Genomic DNA, 15,028 nt, shown 5'->3' with positions numbered 1-15,028 from the left:
CATGAGAGATGATGGACTCTGAAAAACAAACTGAGGGTTCTAGAGGGTAGGGGTGTGGGGGGATGGGTTAGCCTGGTGATGGGTATTGAGGAGGGCACGTTTTGCATGGTGCACTGGGTGTTATGAACAAACAATGAATCATGGAACACTGCATCAAAAACTAATGATGTAATATATGGTGATTAACATAACAATAAAAAAATTTAAAAAAAAATACCATCCACTTTTTTCAAAGAAATGGAACAAATAATCTTAAAATTTGTATGGAACCAGAAGAGACCCAGAATAACCAGAGGAATACTGAAAAAGAAAAGCAAAGCTGGCGGCATCACAATTCCGGACGTCCAGCTCTATTACAAAGCTGTTATCATCAAGACAGTTTGGTACTGGCACAAAAACAGACACATAGATCAATGGAACAGAATCGAGAGCCCAGAAATGGACCCTCAACTCTATGGTCAACTTATTTTTGACAAAGCAGGAAAGAATGTCCAATGGCAAAAAGACAGTCTCTTCAACAAATGGTGTTGGGAAAATTGGACAGCCACATGCAGAAGAATGAAACTGGACCATTTTCTTACACCACACACAAAAATAGACTCCAAATGGTTGAAAGACCTAAACGTGAGACAGGAGTCCATCCAAATCCTAAAGGAGAACACAGGTAGCAACCTTTTCGACCTTAGCCGCAGCAACTTCTTCCTAGAAACATCGCCAAAGGCACGGGAAGCCCGGGCAAAAATGAACTATTGGGATTTCATCAAGATAAAAAGCTTTTGCACAGCAAAAGAAACAGTCCACAAACCAAAAGACAACCGACAGAATGGGAGAAAATATTTGCAATTGACATATCAGATAAAGGGCTAGTATCCAAAATCTATAAAGAACTTATCAAACTCAACACCCAAAGAACAAATAATCCCATCAAGAAATGGGCAGAAGACATGAACAGACATTTCTCCAAAGAAGACATCCAAATGGCCAACAGGCACATGAAAAAGTGCTCCACATCGCTCGGCATCAGGGAAATCCAAATCAAAACCTCAATGAGATACCACCTCACACCCGTCAGAATGGCTAAAATTAACAAGTCAGGGAACAACAGATGTTGGCGGGGATGTGGAGAAAGGGGAAACCTTCTACACTGTTGGTGGGAATGCAAGCTGGTGCAACCACTCTGGAAAACAGTGTGGAGGTTCCTCAAACAGTTGAAAATAGAGCTACCGTTCGATCCAGCAATTGCACTCCTGGGTATTTACCCCAAAGATACAAATGTAGGGACCCGAAGGGGTACGTGTACCCCAATGTTTATAGCAGCAATGTCCACAATAGCCAAACTGTGGAAAGAGCCAAGATGCCCATCGACAGATGAATGGATAAAGAAGAGGTGGTATATATACACAATGGAATATTATGCAGCCATCAAAAGGAATGAGATCTTGCCATTTGCAACGACGTGGATGGAACTGGAGGGTGTTATGCTGAGTGAAATAAGTCAATCAGAGAAAGACATGTATCACATGACCTCACTGATATGAGGAATTCTTAATCTCAGGAAACAAACTGAGTGTTACTGGAGTGGTTGGGAGTGGGAGGGATGGGGTGGCTGGGTGATAGACATTGGGGAGGGTATGTGCTACGGTGAGCGCTGTGAATTGTGCAAGACTGTTGAATCACAGATCTGTACTTCTGAAACAAATAACGCAACATATTTTAAGAGAAAAGAAAAAGAAGAAGATAACAGAGAGGAAGAAAAGGGGAGTATGTCAGAGGGGGAGACGAACCATGAGAGATGATGGACTCTGAAAAACAAACTGAGGGTTCTAGAGGGGAGAGGGGAGGGGGATGGGTTGTCCTGGTGGTGGGTATTGAGGAGGGCACGTTCTGCATGGAGCACTGGGTGTTATGAACAAACAATGAATCATGGAACACTGCACCAAAAACTAATGATGTAATATATGGTGATTAACATAACAATAAAAAATAAAATAAAATAAAAAAATAAAACATGGTCTTACCATACAATCCAGAAATTGCACTTCTGAGTATCTACCTAACTTATTTGAAAATATGTGTCCATGCAAATCCTGCACATGAATGCTTATAGTGAGTTTATTCTTAATTACCAAATACTTGAAGGAACCAAGGTGTCCTTCAGTTAATGAATAGATAAACCGTGGTACATTTATACATTGGAATACTAATATAAGTAATAAGTAAACAAATGAGAAGAAAAGGCAAATCTTTTATGCAGAAGAATTCCAAATAATTTATGTAGATACTCTGCCCTCAAAGAAAGGGAGCATAACCCCATTCCTTAAACGTAGGTAGTTCATAGTGAGTCCTTTTGACAAGTGCAGTATGGAAAGGAGGAAAATGAGTTCTTTATAATGGAGAAACCTGACACACTACCTCAACCAGGTGATGAAGGTCAACATCAACAGTGATAACTCATGTTGATAGAATGTACCCTTGACACGATGTGATGAAATGTCACTTTACCTCTGTGGTCCTCTTCCCCAAAACCCAATCTAATCCTGATAAAATCTACCCAGTCTAATGATAAAAACATAAGACAAATTCCAGTAGACAGCTGTTCTACAAAGACAAATACTCCTACTAACTGTCAAGGTCATCAAAAACAAGAAAAGTCTGAGAAACTACTATATCCTACAGGAGCCTAAGGGGACATGACAACTAAATGTAACATGGCATCTTAGATGGAGTGCTGGAACAGAAAATGAACATTAGGTAAGCACTAAGGAAATCTGAATAAAGTATGAACTCTAATTAATATTTTAATCAATAGCAATTCACTTAGTGTAACAAATTTACCATACTAATGTAAGATGTTAATTATAGGGGAAACTGGATGTGGGGTATATGGGAACTCTGTATTTGGGAACTATCTTCTCAATTTTCCTGTAAATCTAAAGTTTTTCTAAAATATAAATTCTATTTTTTAAAATGTAGTCATTTTATGTCACTCTAATGTTCCAAACCTTCCAACAGCTTTCCTTTGAACATAGAATCAAATCTCAACTACCTTGAAGACCTCATCTTATTGCCTTTGTAAACCTTCATTCACAACTATCCAGCCATACTGGTGTCCTCCCTGTTCCACTAACACTTCACTCCCACTCCATTCAGGGACTTTGTTCATATGAGTCCTTCAGCCTCGCACATTCTCCCACAGCCACCTTTTTCTTTTGCTCACTATTGCATTCTTTGGCTCTCTAATAGCACCTGGAACATAGTACCTTCTCACCGGTTGGATGGATTGGTGGATGGATGGATTAATGAACATGACAATCTCAATATCAGACCAATGATAATTGAGTTTTATGAGCTGTCAAAGGCTAATCTCATTGTCATTGCCTATGAAGTGTTCTGAAGACTCACAGAAGACTCAAATTGCACAGTCAGGATTTCATTTTATTAATGAGATATTGGTACAATTTTTAGAAATTGTTTTACAAGCAAAAATATCCACATGGCCTAGAAGTGCTACGGGCCTCTGTTTACATACCTCTTATTCTTAGACCTTACCCTGACTTCCAAAAACTTCCTAATTTAATGGTCTGATCACGTCAATCCAAAGCTAAACAATTTAGATAAACAACCAGTTATATCATCTGAATGAAGTCCATTAGATCTCTTGATAGAATTTCCAGTAGCAGTGGAAATTTATTTGCTTTCTAGACAACATCACCTAAAATTAAAAGGAAGAAGTTTCAGAGGTACTCAGCTATGTAGAAAATAAAGTTTACAATAATTCACAGGGTATAGCTTAACCTCCAGTAGCTTGTAGTCAAGAACAGAGACATGAACAGGGAGGAATGTCCAGATGATTGAACAAAACCACTGTAAAGGTAATAGATAAGGTTAAACATGTCTTATGTATACAAACCAATATAAAGCCCAAATTCACTACCTGCACTAATTTAACATTCCTTACAATTTCATAATTTCTTTGGCAACAAACGTCAGTTTTCAGAATTATTATCTAAAGTAATAGATGTTTGTGTGATAGTTTATACAAAGGTGTACCTGAAGGACATAATTAAGCAAATCCTGCTTCAATCACTTCATTTGGGAGGTCTAACTAGTAAGGAGCATTTTGTTTTGAATATTTCAGGAGAGATAAACAAAAGGTCTGGGAAAAGTAGTGAAAGTATGAGACACCATTATTATGTACACACTAAATGAAAACTCAGTTGGTTTCTTGACATACAGGCAATCAAACCCAAAGAAAACTTTGTATGATGATGGTCTAGTCTGGAATCTTGAATGCTTCTTTACCCCCTCTGTACTTCAAAGCCAGTCTTGCATGCCAAAATGTCTCACATTTGAGCAGCATCAGCCTGAAATAATTCTAACTCTAGAGAAGACAAGCAAGCAAAAAAAACCAAAAAACAAAAAAACAGGGAAATATTTTCTATGTATGTAATTATTTTACATGTTGATCTCAAGCCCTTTATTGTCTGTTGTACATGGGGAATCATCATGGATATTCAACAGGATTTTCTGGTTTAAAAAAATGCAAAATGAGTTTGAAACCAAGGCCTAAACCATCTTTGTTTAAATGCCTGGTCTTATGTGTATTATTATGCCAGTGCATTCACAAGCAGAGACTGCTTCACTTGAAGAACCTCTTGATGCCAAAGCAGGTATGAGGAGTTATTAATAAATAAAATCTGTGTTTCAATATCATCTTTTACCCTCAGATGTTCTTTTTACCATCAAAGCCATTACAAAGTTAACCTGTTAATCCCAAAGGAGAACCCTGTGACCCAGTGACCTAATTCAATTAGAATATCCATGTTACAGGAAGAATGGGGGACTTCCTCAGCATCACTATGGATTCAGGATAATTCCTGCCAGTGGATATAGTTCAGAGAGGGACAAATGGCCATTCCCCTTGGAAGGAGCTGTGAATGTCAAAGCTTACATCACCAGTAACATTTTATTTATTTTTATTTTTTAAATGAATTCCATACCTTCAAACAATTGTGTCTATGACACCACACAAAACAACAATTAATTCATTTTCTCACTCTTTCTATAATCAAAGGGGTGTGATTGCCAATCAAACTTGTAGGTCATCCTGAGATGATCACCATTAGCTGAATTAATATACTTTAAGACAAGAACTGACACTTGATGGTTTCTTTATCTTTCAGATACTTCTTAGGAAAATTCATTATTTTCCATTAAAGATTTTGAAATACTTAAAATAGTTGTAAAAGTCCTTGTTCTTATTTTTTTAATTTTTTATTGTTATGTTAATCATCATACATTACATCATTAGTTTTTGATATAGTGTTCCATGATTCATTGTTTGTGCATAACACCCAGTGCTCCACACAGAACGTGCCCTCATTAATACCCATCACCAGGCTAACCCATCCTCCCACCCCCCTCCCCTCTAGAACCCTCAGTTTGTTTTTCAGAGTCCATTGTCTCTCATCTTGTTCTTATTTTTAAAGACCTCTATGGATCCAGGTATTCCCAGATCAGAAAATACTGGCCCAGAAGACTTATTTGAGGCAAAGAAGTAAAAACTGCAGCTGCATTTCAGACAGGAATATTGATACAGAATGATTGGTTCTGGGATAGAAGAGTGTACAGTTATTAGTCATCACAAAAAAAGGACATTTATGATAGTTGGTGGCAAAGGGATAGATAAACTTGTCCCCAAATATTACTAAAGTATCATTCAGTACCAGATACAATGGAGCAATATTTATAAAATTCTGAAAGAAAAAAATGAAACAAAAATTGCCTTTTAGGCAAGCACAAACAAGCTGGGTTTTTTTTAAAGATTTTATTTATTTATTTGACAGAGAGAGATATAGCAAGAGAGGGAACATAAGCAGGGGGAGTGGGAGAGGGAGAAGCAGGTTTCCCGCTGAGCAGGGAGCCCAATGTGGGGCTCGATCCCAGGACCCTGAGATCATGACCTGAGCCGATGGCAGACGCTTCGACTGAGCCACCCAGGCACCCCAACAAACAGGCTGTTTAATAAAAACAAATCAGTATATGAGCAAATTTCACTAAGAGTTAATCTAGGTACAATAACGGGAGAAATAGCTCTCTAAATGACAGCCACCTTTCCTTTCTTATAGTTTTAAATTATCTAACATTCAATCTTAGATGGATGGTGGACACAAATCCTGCATATAGAAATGGATTGATTGAGTGACCTTTCTACACATATGTCCAGCTCTTAAGAGTTTACTACATGACATTACATTCATTGTTTCAACTGAAAAGAAATTAGAATCCAACGTGTACTATGGAGTTTCAAGGAGCTGCCTTTTGACTATGATATAGAAGCTTCTAGCACATTGATTCTCCCATTGAACTAGAAAATATAAGTAAAATACAGAAAAAAAAATCGGCTTAAAGAATCAAAGAGCTACCGAAGCAGTCAGGATTGAGAAGCCATGATCCTGGAAAGAAGGGAGGGCCATAAAAGTGAGCCCAACATTCCACTTACTGATTTTCTCCTTGGAACAATTGCCAATTCTAGGCTACAAAAACAAAGACCAAACTGTAGCTACACCAAAGTGGCCAAGTTCCCAGAAAATGGGGAGTTACAGAGACATGTGCCTGGCACGTTTTCTCCATGAGACATTTGTTGATTCCAAAACTTTGTGGGACTATGTTCTTTGAAACCAAGCAAAAAGGAGGAAGAAACCTGAGGGGATCTTTTGATAATCTTACCATCCTGGAAATATAAAAATTTAGGTTCAAAACTGACCAATGAGAGGCACCTGGGTGGCTCAGTCAGTTAAGCATCTGACTTTTGGTTTTGGCTCAGGTCATGATCTCAGAGTCATGAGATCAAGCCCTGCCTCAGGCTCCATGCTCAGCAGAGAGGCTGCTTCAGATTCTCTCTCCCTCTCCCTCTGCTTCTCCCCCCACTCACTCTCTCTCTTTCTCTCAAATAAATAAATACATACATAAAATCTTTTAAAAAAATAACTGACCAATGAGGCAGGACACTGGTAAATATTCAGGCTTTAAATTGGGACATCTAGAGAACAAGCCAGAAATAGAATCAATCTTACAAAGTCTAAACCCAGACAATATTTTGTTCAATTCTAGATTGGATCAAAGTAATATGCTTACACCCTAACTGCCTTCCAGAAAAAGATAATTGACTCAAAGATTCTATAATATTTTAGAAAGTATGTCTATCATAAAATTAAAAAATTATCAAGTGCAGAAAGAAACAAGAAAAAGAGGGGGGAAATGTATTCAAATAGAAATAATCCCATAGATTTAGGGTTATTTGACATTGGTTCTAAAATAACAATGACTAACATGTTCAGGAAAATAGACTAAATGAAATTCTTCCCACAGCTGAATACATTTTAAAGAATAAAGTGTAAATTCTAGATCTGAAAAAACTTAGTAATTGATATTAAGGACTCAGTACATGCATGTAGCAGCAAATTAAACACATCTGAAGAGAGAATAAGTGAACTGGAATATAGAACAGTAGACATACACAAAAAAAGCACACAGATTAAAATGAATGAAAAATACAGAAGGAAATGTAAGGGACACATGAAGTATAGTGAAAAGGTTGAATCTACATGTAATTGAAAACAATGAAGGGAGAAGAGATGGAAAGGAACAAGAGCAAAATTTGAAGAGATAATGTCCAAGAATAATTTGAGGAAATAATTGACCAAGATAAGAGCAAATACTGATAAAGATATCCAAACAAGATTCAAGAAGTTTTGCAAACCTTACACATAATAAATACAAAACAAATTACACCCCAGAACATCACAGGCCAATTGCTAGTATAAAAAAAAGTCAAGTCTTTTCTTCTGTCTTTTTTTTATTATTATTATGTTCAGTTAGCCAACATATAGTACATCATTAGTTTTTGATGTCGTGTTCAATGATTCATTAGTTGCATATAAAAGATAAGTCTTAAAAGCATCTAAGGGAGAAAAGATACATTACCTGAAAAGGAACAACAATAAGACTAACACTAATTCTATAGATAATGAAATCCAGGAGAAAATGGTAAACTATTTTTAAATGTCAGAAAGAAAATAATTAGCAAACTTGAATTATATAATCACTGAAGATATCTTTTAAAAAATAAAGGTAACTTCTGGGTGCCTGGGTGGCTCCGTTGGTTAAGCATGTGCTTTTAGCTCAGCTCAGGTCATGATCTCAGGGTCCTGGGATCGAGCCCTGCATGCTTCTCCCTCTCCCTCTACTACTCCCCCTGCTTGTGCTCTCTCTCTCTCTCTCTCTCTCTGTCAAATAAATAAATAAAATCTTTAAAAAATAAAAATAACTTCCACTTATGACTATGATGGGGTAACATGTTGGAGTAATGAGGAACCAAATTTGCTCTCCTACCTTAACATTTTTTTAAACTGGAAAAACTTGTATGAAATTGTGGATTTCAGACACTGGACCATCAGCAGCTCAAGACAGCAATCCTGAAGAGATAAAGATGAATGAGTCAGCCCCTATAATCACTGAAGTTACTTCCTGGAGGGTTTCCAGAGTATAGTGCAAGGAAGAAGAATCCAAGAAGAGCCTGATGAGCTTCCTGAGTTAAGAAGACAACATTTTCAATTTAAAAAAGCTAAGGAAGCCAGAATTCACAGGCCAGAATATAGGAGAAAAGATTTCTGTACAGAGAGAGTTCTTGAGATCTGGAGGTCTCCCTCTATTCTTCAACTCAGTGCTGATTGGCACATTTGTGTGAGGAAATTACCCAAAGCTAGGGGAACATCACCACAAAAAAATAGATGTAAAATTGTTGAAGGTCGTAAATGGTTAGAAACCGTTCACATTCATACAGCCTGAGTGGAGAAGCTTCATAATATATAGGATATTGAGTTGAGTACTCAGAAGAGTATTGCCTCAATATTAAGACAATAGTAGCCCCAGACTAAAGGCTCCTTCTGCCCTATCTAACAAAGTTTAAGTGAAAGGATATTGAAACAGCTATTGTAATTATATTCTATGTGTTCAATAAGATAAAATAATGAAATGAGTATGGTAATGGGAGTATTAAAGACCCAAATTGAACATCTGGAGATTAAAAAAAAATACAACGTGTGAGAGGAAAAATATACAGGATGTGATTAACAGATTAGACTGAAGAAGAAAAATAAGTGCACTATCCAAAATGAAACACAGAAAAATAAAAGGACTGTAAAAATGAACATTGAAATGCAAGAAAACTTTAAGTGAAATAATATTGGAGTCCCAGAAGAAGGAAGGGCAAAAAAAAAATTATTTGAATACATAGTGGCTGAATCTTTTCCAAATTTCATGAAAACTGTGAACTCATAGATCAAATAAATTCAACAAATCCCAAACACAGGAAGCATGAGGAAAAACAAGATGTAATGTAATCAAATTGCTTAAAGCCATTGATAAAGAGATAATCTTAAAATAAGCCATAGAACAGAAGACACATTATACACAGAAAAATAAATAGAATGACAGCAGAATTATACTAAAAAATCATGCAAAAAATAAAATGTAGAACATAGCCATTTTTAAAAAAAGAAACAAAAATATAAGCCAGAAGACAGCGGAACATCTTTAAAGTACTTGGGGGAAAATCTAACCTACAGTTCTATACCAAGCAGTTATTTGTGAAAAATGAAGGTAAAATGAAGGCCTTTGAGACATACAAAAACTGAAAGAATTCATCACCAGCAGACCAGCACTATGAGAAATGATAAAGGCAATCCTTCAGAAAGAAGCAAAAGGATACCAAATAGAAGTCTGAATCAATACAAAGGAATGAAGAAGGGGGTGGTAAAAATATGGGTAAAAATAAAAGATTTTTTCTTATTCTATAATCTCTATAGAAGATAATTCACTGATTAAAGCAAAAAAAACAATATATTGTGGTGTTATAAACAGGAGTAAAATATATTATGATGATAGCAAAAAGGCTACAAGAAGGAGGAATGGAAGTAAGCAGTTGCAAGTTTCTTTGCCAGATAAGAAGTGGTATAATATTATTGAAGACTGACTATTATAAGTGACAGATACATACTATAAACCCTAAAGCAGCCACTAAAATAACACAAGAAAGAGTTATAGTTAGTATGTCAACAAAGGAGATAAAATAGAATCATAGTACATAGTCAATTACTCTAACTGAAGGCAGAAATAGAAAGTTAAGAATGGATGTGACTAATAGGAAACAATTATCAAGATGGTAAATTTAAACATGAATGTATTAATAATTACATCAATCATAAATGGCCTAAACACCCCAATTTGAAGACAAAGATTGTTAGAGTAGATTTAAAAAATGAAAGAATACCCAACTATACTCTGTCTCAAAGAACCCTACTTTAAATTTAAAGCCACAAATGAGTTAACATTAAATAATGGTCAAGGGAAATTTAAAAATATTTTGAACTGGACTGGAATGAAAATATAACATATTGTAATTTGTGGGAATCAACTATAGCAGTGCTTAGAGGGAAATTTATAGCATTAAATGTTTATACAGAAGAGAAGTACTGAAATCTGAAATTATCTGAAATTAATAACCTAAGCTTACACTCTAAGAAGCTAGAAAAAAGAACAAATAACAACCAAAGGAAACAGAAGAAAAGAAATAAGTGCAGAAATCAATGAATTTGAAAACAGAACAATAATAGAGAAAATTAGTGGTACCAAACCTTGTAAGAACCAATAAAACCAATAAATCTCTCACCAAATGTACTAAGAAAAAGAGAGAAAGGGAAAAAAATCACCTATATCAGGAATGAGAGGGGACATCACTACAGACTATAGAAACTGCAGGATAATAAAAAGTAATCTGAGAATCATCTGTGTCTGAAACCACAGGGGGCTTGTCAGTAATTTAGATTCCTAGACCCTACCCCAATCATAGTGAATTAGAATCTCAGAGTTAATATGTGGGTGAGGGAATGCTAGGGTTTTGTCTTTCTGCAAACAATTCAGATGACCGATGCAAAGTAAAGTCCAAGGTGCATTGCTTAAAAGTAGGGCCAGGTAGTCTCCAAGCTTTATGACTTAGGAAGGTGGGGAAGGAAATTGTATTCTACTGACTTACATGAGAAGTCTAGATATATACTCTCTGGAAACAACTTGCCAGGCATTTTGTAAAGGGGCAGCTAATGGGAGGAGCAAAGGCATGCCCACAAATTCAAGATTCCCTCCATTTTTTTTCTTTATGTTGCACATATGCTAAAGGTTAAGTTTAAACAGGAGGCATCTTCCCATGTCCACATCCCAAAGAAAAGTCTAAAATCATCTGCAAAGCCACAATGACACATTCCAGTAATAAATGTCTACAGGACCTTTTCTGAGTTCTGCCTGATTTCTAGATCTCTAGCTTTAACAACCTTTTTCCCTTCTACTTAGAGAACAATTGAAAGCAAGGAAATAAGAACAATATTATGATATGGGATAAATATGAAATCTACTTAATTTTTTTGTGTAAATCACTCATGAATCTATTTGACTCCCATTTGTGACCAGTGATTTTCAAAACTTCAGAAACAATGATACACGAGCGATCATGATACCATCATTGTAAGCTCACAACAGCCAGATACTGGACTATCTGTTGTGCAGACAAGGATATTCTGTGATCATAACCCACTTCCCAAATGCCAAGGCTTCCCACTGGCCCAGGCAGGCCAAAGTACTGGCAGGCTACAGCCTATTACATACTGTTTAAATAAAGATTTGCAAGGAAAATAAATTCACAGCAACATTCATTATTGATCATTCTCAAAACTGTCTGGAGAATTCCCCCAGAGGGCTTAAGAAAGAAATTAAACATTATTTTCCTGAGTTGTTTCCTGCTGTTTTTCCACTTCATTGGTTTTGCTCCCATAATTGTGTGTGTTCCTATAGCCACATAATGTTTTAATACAGCTGAAATATTGTGTACAACTCTGGGATCATATGTCAACAATTTGGATGTGAACAGCTATAGTAATATGATATTATAATACTAATCAAGATAAGAATATATCCTTAGTGTCTTCTTTTTACTAGGATCTCTCAATTCTTTAACTCCTTTTAATCTGGTCTAATGCTGCATCAAAATCTTCACATAAATAATCTAAATCTATTTCCCATTTCTCATTTTGTTTGACCAATGTTAACCATTGCCTCATCTTTGAAGCTCTTTCCCCTTTTGCTTTTCTTACTGTTGCTCTCTTCTGCTTTTCTTCCTACTTCTCTGACCTCACAGGCCCTTGTCACCATTTTCATGAGTTCTGAAAATCAGACATTTCTCAAAGTTCTAATCAGAGTTTTCTTATCTCATTCCAAAGACTGTCCTGAGCCTCTCACCTCCTTTCATGGTTTAAAATATCATCAATGTATACATCTAGAATATAGATCTTTGATGCAAGAGTCCAGGTGTCATGCCCCCATATCCCCAGTTTATTGTTCTAGCATTTTTTCCCATTACTCTCTCACATACCCTATGTTCCAAACCAGCTGCTGTACGCATGATTCAGCCAATATTCCAGATGCTCTCTTATATCCATAGTTTTCACTTACTAGTCCTTCTGCCCAAAGTGCTTCAATGGATCATATCAAGCAATATATTTTGAAAGACAAATGATCCATTATTCAAGGAAACTCAGGATGGTTCAACATAAGGAAATATAATATGAATATAATTTTGGATATCAAAGGAAACATACTTGAGGAAAATATATTTGATAAAATTTAAGTCATTCCTGATTTTTTAAATGCATAGAATACTAAAAATAAAATGCTAACTCCTTTAAATGATTAAAAACAAAAACCCTATCTCAAACCAATCATCACCATTCATAATAATCAAACATTTGAATGATCCCTTTAAAAGTAAAATCTTTACAAAAATGCCCACTATTATCATCATTCTTTAACATTTTTTTCTGAAAGTTCTATCCAAAGCAATAAGATAAGAAAAAGATACACAAAATACAAATTTAGTAAAGGAGAAGAAAAAAGGATTATTATACGTATAGTTTAACGATTGTCTCCCTAAAAAAGGCTATCTGAAAATCTGTTATAGCTAATAATAGCCATTTGTGAGATGCTCAAGTAATAAAAATTAAGAATTAATCACTTTTCTAAAGTAAAGCAATGATCAGTTAGGAAATGTAACCAATAATATACACAAAATGACCAGGATCCATTAGGGTAAAAAGAAAATTCTAGACACAAACCTATAAACATGTAATTCCCATTTACTCCAATATAAAGATATTCATACTATGATTGCTTCTCCATTTATTTATTTACATCATTATTACAATCTTTTAATTAAAAAAATGCAGTAAATAGCCAAGGAGTTTCACAAATTTTTTGCATTAAGAGGGTTTATTCTGATGAGAAAATGACAACTGTTTTAGGTTAGATGACAAATTTAAAACTAATGAATTATATACTTTACAAGAATGAATTTATGATATATTAATTATATCTCAATAAAAATTTAAAACAGTAATGCCTTTAGAGAAGTGACAACTCATCCTGACACAGGATTACGCTTACCTTTACATGGTGTTTGAATGTGTCTGTGTGGAAACACAGACACACTGTTACACATATAGAAACCAAAACAACACAGCTTCCAAACTCATTACTGAGAATCATGAGATCTTCAACTTCCTTACAACTTTCCATGGTGCCCAGTGGAATTTCAGATCGATTTACAACTTCTCCTGTATCTTCATTACACATGTTTACATGCCATGCTCTCATTGGAATGGGAAGGTGCACACTAGTACCACTAATCTGTATGCTGGTAGTGCATTATTTATGGTTTGTCCTATTTTGCAGACCAAGGAACATAGGCTCTGAGAAGGTAAGGGATATTTCCAAGTTCATAATAATAGCAGTCCCCATACCTGGGTCCATACCAGGTCTCTAGACTGCATGCCAAGAGGGGCAGCCCCAGGGCCAAGAACGAGAGCTCCTGGTTTTCTTACCACGGTAAGGCCAGCCTGTCAAGTCTCCCTCATCCCACATGGTTCTAGGATGTGGCTCCCTCACCTCCCAGGAGTTGCCATGGTGGAGGAAAGGACTATACTGCCCTCATCTCTCACCTTCTAGTGGTATTTACCAAAGATGCCTCAAGGATGAGAATTACCTTGGGAGCTACCCAACCCCTCCAAGTCCCACTGAACTAGAAACTCAAAGCAAGGAGAACTTCTATTTTAAAAACCCTCCACAGGTACTTCTAATGAGGCAAATTTGAGAAACACTTCATTGCTTCATTTGATTCTCACAGCCACACTATCAGCACTATCTCTATAGAATTCATGATTTCAAAATCTCATAGAAATCCATATAACAGAGAAATTAGCAAAGTAATTTGGAACGTGGACTTAATTTTCAGTGATTATTTGTGGGGAGTGAGGACCTGAGACACACCCTGAGGAGGCCAGTAGTGATGCCTGAGAAATGATTGAACTTAATAAACAAAGAGAAGCAAATGTCAACAGGGTAACTTTGGGTGGGGGGGGCAAATCTAATGAACAATTATCTTAAACTGGCGTTGGTCAGGGCTTAGGACATGGCCACTTTGAAGGGAGAGAAAAATTCATTAAACTTTCTTCAGTAAATCAGTCCTTTCTCATCTAGGTGGGTATCCTCAGGAATAATCACACAAGTGTGCAAAAGTGAATTTTCAACCCATCTAATGCTGTAGTGTTGACAGTAGTAGAAAGCTACAAGCAATCCAGCTATCCCACAGCAGAGGATGGGGAGACTAAATTACTGAAAGAATTCATAGAAAAACACACAGTGAAACCATTTGAGATGTGAACCTGTATTCATGAACTTGAAAAAAATGAACATAATGTACAGTTAAGTGAGAAAAGGTTGCAAACAACATTTAGATGGGTCCTTTTTGGTTTCAAATAATTACATATATTTTAAATAATTGTATATATTTTTGTTTTAAATAATTACATAATATAACATATATATACATAATATAACATACACACACACACACACACACACACAC

Source organism: Callorhinus ursinus, unplaced genomic scaffold (genome assembly GCF_003265705.2).
Source record: "Callorhinus ursinus isolate GAN/ISIS: 27379988/994484 unplaced genomic scaffold, GSC_fseal_2.0 scaffold61, whole genome shotgun sequence".
NCBI classification, from domain to species: domain Eukaryota; kingdom Metazoa; phylum Chordata; class Mammalia; order Carnivora; family Otariidae; genus Callorhinus; species Callorhinus ursinus.
Note: the sequence above shows the minus strand (reverse complement) of the source record.